The following is a 9,947-nucleotide window of genomic DNA, read 5'->3' as shown; positions in this document are numbered from 1 at the left end:
ACTTATCCACTAGGTTAAAGGCCTGCTCCATCATCTTTAAATTCCATACATGATATGCTGAAAAGCGGACCCAAGGCTGCCAATGTGACCACTAAGAAAGTCTGATGAAAGAGCCTGATGCTGCAGTGGGAAACATTTTCTTTGTCTTTGCAGCTGTTTGCTGTGATGTCACCTCAGAAAGAAGAGAAGTGGAGAGGGTCTACTTCTAAATGATAGGTGATATTGATCATGAATAAAAGGGAATGCACGTTTCTTTCTCTCAAACACACATACACAATGGCATTCTTGAGAGCATACTAAAATGCCCATTGCTGGCAGTGAAGGAGGGAAAACAATGTAAGAAAGTATGAAAGCTGAAGCTTAAAAATGTTTTTGACTGGCTGGAAAAATAACACTTAATTATTTTCTTTGCATTTTTCTTCTTGAGGGCTGTAAGTACTGGTTATCAGGTTCAGTGCTCCTTCAGCACCTTTTGGCTGAAAGCTAGGACGACAACTGTGTGGATGTATCTCGAGGAGACTGAACAAGCACACGAAACAAGTGCCTGAGGAAGCTATCCCATGACCATATCCATATCCCCTTTTGGAAAGACACAATTTTCACCTTTTAGCATCTCCTTTTTTCTCCCCCCTCTTGTTTGTGTAATATACTGTAGCTTGTGCTCGCTTTGGCTGTACATATCCTAAAATTGGAATGATCCAGAGTTCAGCATGGCCCCTGCACAAGGATGACTTGCAAATTCATGAAGCATTCTGTATTTTATATCTCATTAATTGATATTCTTCAAATTTTTAAATAAAATTCCTGAATTGCAATTGAAAAAAAATATATTATAGCTTTTGTTTATCTATGGCCTATAAGCCCAGTTTATTTTCCCCTGATTGGTATCATGTATACAGCTTCCTAAGGAAACTTTTTTGAAGTAGACTGGCATAGTGTTTGCTAGTGGTAATATTACTAGTAATATACATAAGAGTATTTCCCAAGTGAAGCAATATAATTAGTACTACCAAGAATACAGAGAGAGAGATTCAAATGCCTGTCTACAAACAAGATAAATATCATATAACCAAATCAGTACACAGTAACCCATTCAGCTCAAGAGAAGATTTTATGCAAATTATTTTCCTTTTAGCTAAAGAACGGTTTAGAAAAATTAGATAGAGCTACAATTCTAAATCATGTAAATCAATTGAGTCAACAAAAGGCATTTAGGTAGAAACTTGGTTTTCCAACATTATAGTTGCAACTTATTGGCCTTAATAATAACCTAGTTTGCAGAAAAGTTGGAAACAATATGAATTTGCCACTATTCTGAGGGAATTCTGCTAGCAAACAATTCAGTGCAGTTAGTGTGAGTATGGGCTGTGAGTCAGCAGTGTCAGCAATAGGTCATCACTCACATTCTTAGTAGATGGGTTCCAGGTATCTGTTCTAATAAGCTCCTGGTAATTCTTATGCATGACAGAGATTGAGAACCACTATTGTAGAGTGTAGCAGTACGTCTTAGTCTTTGTCAGGAAAGCACTTCCTGAAATTTTATGTAGATTTCTATCAGAAGATTTTTTTAAAAGATTTATTTATTTATTTATTTATTAGAGAGGCAGAGAGAGAGAGAGAGAGGTCTTCAATCCACTGGTTCACTCCCCAGATGGCCACAACGGCTGGAAATGTGCCAATACAAAGGCAAGAGCCAGGAACTTTTTCCAGGTCTCCCACATGGGTGCAGGGGCCTAAGGACTCGGGCCGTCTTCCACTTCTTTCCCAGGCCATAGCAGAGAGCTGGATCAGAAGAGGAGCAGCAGGGACTGGAACAGGCACATATATAAGATGCTGACACTGCAGGTGGTATATGGGATGCTGGTACTGCTATGCCACAGCAGCAGCCTCAGAAGATATTTTTAATATAAAAAATAAAACATGGTCATCTTAGAAATGTGGAATCTATCTAAATGAAGTTTATAGACTCTACTTTGCTTCAGTTGAGGCCAAGTTGAGACAATATACAAACATTTCCTATAGTAGTTTTTAAATTTTTTGTTTGTTTGAGAAGCAGAGAGAGAAAGAGAGACAGGGAGAGAGAGAGAGAAAGAGAATGAGAGAGATATTCCATCCTTGTGATGGCTGTACCTGGGTCAAGCCACAGCCAGGAGTAGTAAACTCAATCCAAATCTCCCATATGGATGGCAGGAACCCAATTACAAGAACCATTATTTGCTGCCTCCCAGGGTCTGCATTAGCAGGAGGCTTAAGTTAAGAGTCAGAGACAGGAATTGAACTCAGGTATTCTGATGTGGGACCCAGGCATCTTAACCACTAGGCTAAACACCCACCCCATTATGTGAATTTAAATATCATAGAGCACAACAGTGTTAAATAGATTTATTATGAAGCAGTTTGCTCTATTTGTTTTATATGTATGTAAAGAGCTTCCCTGAAAAACCAGCCATAGTTTTGAGGGTGTACGGCAGGTCTGCTGTTGCTTGTATCCCTTCCCAGCCAGGATCACATACAAAATGAGAGCACAGCGGAAATACAACAAGGCAATGATTGTTGCTTGATAAAAATGATGTCTGCGATTTTTGGAAAGACCTCAGTGAATCTGTCAACGCTGAGATGCCCATAAGAGATAGGTAGTGGAACATAGATTTAGTCAACAGACATTTGTTGAATAGACTCATAGAAGTATAGTAAAAATCGGCTTAGAGAGCTTCTCATCACCTCATGTATCTCCTCCTGGACATGGGGGGTGACAGTGACTTCTATACTGCCATCCAACAGAGCGCACTCTCCCGATGGAGTGAGCAGGTTGTAAAGCATGAGACACAACTGCCTGAAGAAATGATGTGTTTGTCACTGAGAAATCAAACCATGAGTGTACACTGAATAGTGGCCACAGGGTACCAGCACAATGGAAGGTGTCAGGGAGAAAGATAGGAGAATCAATGGACAAAAGGCTTTCAACTTTGTTGAAGACAGAGTGACTGCCTACTAAAAAAAGCAAGAACAGCCACACTAAGCAGAGTCTGTTTATTATAAATACAAATTGAGTCCAAACAAGAAAGTAGTGCTTTTTATTACAGAAACTGAAACTCAAAGCGAATACTCAGGTCACAAAAGTGAGGAATATTTGTACTGGCAACTGAAAAGGCCTCCCTGAATGATTCTCCAGAGCTCTCATTTCTTCCCTTGTCTCTGCCTTACCCATGGCACTGTCAGCCTCATCCTAAGACCAACTTTTCCATTGTTTCAAGGTATTCTCAACAGCTTCTACACCTGTGTGTTTGTTTTCACAATTAAGAAAACAGTGCATGTGTGCATGTGTGTGTGTGTATGTTATATATACATATATATATAGTGTATATATATATATATATATATATCAGCATTTTAGCAAAAACCCTAACAAATTTCATATGCTTATCCTGGAACCAAATATGCCATCCAAAGCAATTCTGTGCCTAGGTTTAGCCGATGTCTCAAGTCCCACTTGTAACGTGGAGGAGGGAAACAGCAGGGTTGAAACCACTGTCTTGCCAAACACATCTCGTGACTGGTAAGAAGGAAGGAGTGGAAGATAAGGAGGCAGACACCAGACTCTTAATAGAAGGGGAAAAGGGAGGCAAGAGTAACAAAGGAATACTTCCTGTAAGAGGTGGTTCCAGTCTGGCTGTAGAAGGATGTAAATGGAGGGAATGCAAACACTCCAAGTAGTGAGAAGTGGAAAAGGAAAGGTGAAAAATTAGTGTGAACAATGGGAACAATGAAGCAGTGCTGATGAAATCAAAAACCATCGCACGGGAGAGTACAGGAACTGCATTTGGGTTGGGGGCCATATTTCACAGGGCAGACAGTGTAGATTTAATGAAGCGCTGGGGAGTCATAGATTGGTAGAGTAGAGAAGTCACAAAGTGCAAGTAGTCACATACACTATTTTGCTCTTTCCCAAACCAATTCCAAGTGTCTTCTTTATCTTAAGCAAACAACCAGGCACAAGGTGCTGGATATACAGAGATAAAAGGCCCAGATTCGGCACCTGGAGGAGTTCCCCGCCTGGCAACGCCACAGACTTCATGACGCAAACCACGCCCAACAGATTTTACCTCACTAATTCAGTTATCACTAGAAATAGAAAAATATGATAACATAGGATTTTATATTTTGGTATGACATATTACATTCCCTGAATTTTGGAGTCTTTATATTCTGATTTAAGACAGGTTTGGTCTTCCTTCTCTCTGGCCACAGTAAAATAAGGCCTCATGAGCTGTGGATGTGAGAAAGAAATTGAGAAGTATAAGCTGCAAAGGATACTCAAGTTATTTTGGGGAAAAATGTATTACCAGATCTTGAAAAGAAATGCCCTACAAAGGAAGTTGCAGGGCCGAGAGAGAGAGAGAGAGAGAGAGAGAGAAGGATCTCTTGCATGCCCCACGAAAGAGTCCTCCTGGCTCCCAGTGGGGCTGGGCAGCTTGGCTGTTCTGTGCAGCAGGGACGGGTGTCAGGTTGCTGCAGGTGTCGCTGACGGCCGGTGAGTGATTGCACCATCAGCTTCCTACCGCGATCCATCATGCGGCCCCAGCCGGTGAAGAATCACAGCCTCTGCAAGGTGCTGAGCCCAGCAACATATCATTAAACAAGGTTACCACCGGCAGATTTGTTCCCATGATCAATCTGGTCAATAACCGTTCCACCTCACTGTACAATCTCTCCCCCACGCCCCCACCCTCCAACATAAACAAGTATTATGAAAGCACTTGCAGAACAATGTAAAGCTTTCAGAAGTCTTCATTTCTCCCGTGGCATTCTGCAAGCTTCTTTAAAAACCCTTATAAATCATGAAAAATAACCTTTACTACAGGATATACCCTCAGGCAAGTGCTCTATCCTAATTCCATATTTTATTACCTGATACTCACTGATTTTTTTCCTCCAATTGATTACTGAATAGCATTGGGACAATTTCTTTTTTTATTTCCCCTCAAGTCTGCATAGCTCACTAGTTTCTTCCCTTAGGAGGTCCCAAATGAGATAGAAGTAAAACACTTATTGCTTTTACTGCTCAACTTTAATTCTTGTGTTTTGCATTTAACTCTCCACGTGCCTTGGCCGACAAATCATTCAATGGTATTGGATATTTGACTAACAGAAATGTCTTGACTTTGTTCTGGTGTGATTGAGACCAGTAAGTGTTATAATGATTAGAATTGAGGAAAAATGAACAGTAATTTCCTGAGAAAAACCTAGTAAGTGTGTCCTACTTGCTAGTTTGACAGAAGATCCCAATATATATGAGAAATTTTAAAAAATGAAAAAGCCTATTTATGTGAGTTTTTATCCCAGAAAAGAAATAACATTTTCCAAAAATAACTCATCATTTTCCACTGAGTTCCTGTGATTAGTTTAGGAAACTTGCATGCCAGTCCAGTTAGTATACTTTCAGTATAAAATCACCTAGAATATTAATCTTGCTCTAACAGAAGCTCTTTCCCCATTCCAAAATTAAATTCATGATGTGATTGCTTCTATGAGTCACTTATGGTTGTAAGTTTATATCCATGTAATTAACAGATACCCATCTATGTATATCTGATTAAAAATGGACACTGGTGACTATGGCCTTCTTGAAAGGGTTTGGTTATATAACCAAGCTGAATAACTGATTCTGGAGAAACTTAATTAGCAAATATGAACTCCAACGCCATACCAAACTTTGAAAACTTTGACTAGTACGTAAAGACTATTCTCACTCATACATCTTAAGCATTCTCCTTTGAATCCCAAAGAGAGAAATCAGATTTCATTTTCAAGCCCTTCTAGAAAAAGATTCCTAAAAGTATTCTTTAGTAATTGCATTTAGCAGGAAATCCATACAGCAATTCAAACTGTGGGACCTGCTTTTCTTCATTCGTTTCTTTAAATCCGTTTCCTCTGTTCCTTCTCTATCTGCTTGGTGGAGATGAACTGTGGCTGAGGATTTTCTCTGTGTAAAATCCTGTATTCTTAAGTAGTCACGCATGGAGATTAACACCTTTAAATTTTCTTGATACAAAGTGTACCTATGGCTTCATAGGTCTGAGAGTTTCTGCCAAAAAAATTTTACATTTTTAGGGAAACAGAACTCATTGTTTAGATTTTAAAAATCTATAATTTTTCCTCTTAAATGTATGATATATTTACTGTTTACTAATGGAATTCAGCCATCACATATTTATTTTAAAATATTTATTCTTTAGTATCTTTGCAAATATTCTCCAAGTAATTCTTGGCAATGAAGCCAGTGTTAAGGGGAATCTCTAACTTATGTTGATATGAACATTAGGAAGTGACAGGCTACTGGTATGGATTAAAAAAATGTCTGTCCCTTCAGAAAATGTATGTTAGTCTATTCCATTGTGGCAAATGTGAGTTCCAAATTCTCATTTGGAATATCATTTCATATATCAAGGCTGATGACATGATAAAAATGTTATAGATTGGTGTCTCTTAATTCAGTTTAGAAGAAAAATAGGAAAGATTTGTAGTAGGCCCAGGTCATATCTTCAGTTCAACAAATATTTATTGTATGCTCATTGTGTATAAGCCACTATGTTTTAGTTTTCTCTTATAATAATTCCATGGCTGCAGATTACATTGCTATGTTCAGAAGATACTAAATCTGAGTCATGTAGTAGGGACTTAATTTGGTTAAAACCAAGATGACTTATAGTCTAGACACAATATTCATGGCAGTTTTGTAATGGGCTTAGGTGGCTCTTACAGTACAATAATGCAAAAGATTGAAGGAAGCTATTGCTTCCATAATATACTATAATTTGACTTAGGCTCTGCATAGATACAGTCATCAATAACTCAGTAAAAACAATTTCACATCTAAGCATCAGCTGTTACGACAACGCTTCGACTCTTGAAAGGAAGGTGATGGAAATACAAAGCATTCTTCCTCCTATCCATTATCTGACTTTTGTATTGATTTAACTAAAGACCAAAACACAAATTTTGAGAGGGTGTAAATGAAAAGAAAATGCATGAAAAACAGATATCTGAAAATATATTAGTTGTAGGTGATGTTAAGAGCATTTTCATGGCTTTTTTTGTATCCTTCATAAAATTAGTTTCAATCTTCATGAAATTATTCTCAAGTATTAGTAAACAACTAGATACTGTTTAGTAATAGCATTTCATTTTTAATTCAATAAAAAATTTTCATCAACATGGACTAGGCACAGTTGTCCTTATTTATTATAATATAAAACTTCCCCATTTGGGTGTTTGTATTTTTTGTTTTCCTGGGTTCTATTCTGAGTCTTAGCTATGTAACTTTCACCAATTAGATAATTTTTGAATGCCCTCCAATTCTATCTCATATAACTTTTATTCTCAGTGGAAATGTTGTGAGAGAGCCAATCAAATACTTTAGAGATTCAATCATGACATTTAGCACTCATTCTGCTTTTAATTCTTCATTCGCAAATCGTTCCCCTTAATTCCACTCACCTCAGATTCCATGTGTTAGTTGGAATGCATTATGAATTGAGCATCACTTAATGGCAGAGAATATTTTAGTCTGCTTCCACATTTGTGTGTGTGTGTGTGTGTGTTTCTGGATCATTCTTTTTAGACACCGTATGGTGAGCTCAACATATAAGAAAGCCTTGAACCTTTGCTTTAACAGAAGTTGACTCCTTTCCTCACATCAGGTACATTACCAGGTGGCAAGAGTCCATTGACTTAAGACTTGAAGCCAACTGTTATATATTTTAGAACATTCTATTCTGTTTTCAGTTCCAATTCCTCTGAGAAATAAAATTCCACATATGTCTTTAGGACAAAGGAAATCCCCTTTCATTTGAGAGAATGGGTTCATTTCAACAATGATGAAGTTCTGGAATAGGGAGTGCGGATAATATGAAAGGCAAGATTCTTGTTTTCATTTGTTTTTAATTTCTTTTAGGCTATGAAGTGAGCTTACCAAGGCATTACAAGTGGAGAGCTCAACAGTATAGAGAATGGCTTTTTCTAGGTTTTGGCGCTGATGCAAGTAAAGATGTGCAGCAAGTTATTCCTGAAGGACTTTGTCTTGGATTTGCCATTTAGGCTCTAACTCATGGCCATCCTGACTTGCATACTTTCTATTCATTAAGGCACAGCTATGAGAGGTCAGCACGACAGAGTGCATATTAGACACTCCAGCAGTACATATTAGGGAATTTTCCATTGGTATTATTCCAGGTTTGGAGTCCTTTGAATGGCAACAATCTTATAAATGTTGAGACTCTGGAAGATATATCACCTCTCTTTCTGCTAATTCAGGCAGCTGTATAGCATTTTGTTATCATTTCTGGATAGAGTTGTATGCACCATGGCCAAACAAGACTAATTGAGAGTTTCTGTGTGTCCAATCAGCCATGATGCATTAAGATGGCTAAACATGAACAGCAGGAACCTGTAAGTTCAGGCTCTTGCAATTCATCTCACTAGAGTAGACAAGTTGCAGCAAATCACATCTACTAAAACACTAAATGCACTTGATTTTGCTGTGTTCTTGATGTTTTGCCTGTTCACTTGCTTCACTCAACAAACATGATAGGAACTTGGGCAGTTTGTGTATTAACTGGGGATTTAAAAACACAGCTCCACCGCCAAGCATTTAGCCTACCAATTAAGACACTTGGTTAAGATGCTTAGGTCCCATATCAGAGAACCTGTGTTCAATTCCATGCTCCAGTTTCTGATTCCAGCTGCCTGCTAATGCAGACTCTTGTAGGCAGAAGGTGATGAGTCAAGTGGTTAGATCTGTGCCATCCACATGGGACACCCAGATTGAGATTCTGGCTTCTGGCTTCTGGCTTTGGCCTCACCAAGTCCTTGCGGTTGCAGGCATTTGGAGAGTGAAACAGCAGATGAGACCTGCTCCCCTCCCCCCTTTTGTGTGTGTGTGTGTGTCTGTATGTGTCTCACTGCTTCTTATATAATTAATTTTAGAAAGCTCAAAATTCCAGAAGCCCAAAGTCCAAAGCAGTAGCCAGACAGGTGATGAAATCATTGCAGGATTATGTGATAAGAGCAACAACAGGGTGTGCATACGGTGCTCTGAGAGCAGGAGTCAGGAAGTTCTATGTTCACCAGCATGTCAGAAAGGGATTTGTGAAGCAGTTAATATTTAATAGTAGGAGACTACTCCTCGGTGAAGCAGGGGAAAAGAGCAGCACAGATGTAAAGAGGTACAGATAAGGAAGCAGCCAGCTTCCCCTTCCCAACTCCAAATGAGAGCAATTAGTCAGCTATGAGTGGATGACAAATTACCCGTAGAGTACAGGTGTGAGGAGAGGTTGTCTCAATGGGCAGGACCCACCTCCTGAAGGAATGTGCTGAGAAGTCTAGATTTAATTTTTACTTGCAGAAGGCAAATAACTCATCAATGACCTTAGGAAAGGATTCTCCCTTTTCTATGAAACTTCAACTCACTGACAAATCCTTTAAAATGTGTTTCCCATTATACACTTGCAAAAGCAGCTAACTCTCATTGTCAGTGTTAACACAAATTCCAGTTCTTTAGACGTTTATCACTGCAGTAGCCATTGAGGAAGAGATCAGTCCATTCTGTCTGCAAGTCCTCTACAGAAAGGGAAATAGCAGTATTACAGAAATAAGTACTATCCAAAGCAGCAATAAGGTGAGTACCACGTGAACTGCAAGGAGCCCACGTACCCAGTGGAATTGTACTGAAGAGAGAAATTGCGTAATCACTCTGCACATGTTTTTTCATCTTCTTTAAGAAATATTGCTGATGAAAGGATTTTAAAAGATCGACTAGGGGCCGGCATTGTGGCATAGTGGGTAAAGCTACACTCTGCAGTGCTGGCATCCCATATGGGCACTGGTTAGTGTCTCAGCTGCTCTACTTCTGTTCCAGCTCTCTGCTATGGCCTGGAAAAACAGTAGAG

The 9,947-nt window shown here is 38.9% G+C and overlaps 1 non-coding gene across 1 annotated transcript; it reads left to right on the top strand.

Annotated features, from left to right (window-relative positions):
- Positions 1-658: 658 nt before the first annotated feature.
- Positions 659-762, top strand: LOC127483612 (U6 spliceosomal RNA). The gene has a single exon (XR_007910053.1). It is a non-coding gene; the product is annotated as a U6 spliceosomal RNA (small nuclear RNA).
- The last annotated feature ends 9,185 nt before the right edge of the window (positions 763-9,947 follow it).

The sequence above is a fragment of the Oryctolagus cuniculus genome, chromosome 13 (assembly GCF_964237555.1).
Source record: "Oryctolagus cuniculus chromosome 13, mOryCun1.1, whole genome shotgun sequence".
NCBI lineage: Eukaryota > Metazoa > Chordata > Mammalia > Lagomorpha > Leporidae > Oryctolagus > Oryctolagus cuniculus.
The sequence above is the reverse complement of the archived record's forward strand: the minus strand, read 5'-3'. Positions and strand labels throughout refer to the sequence as shown.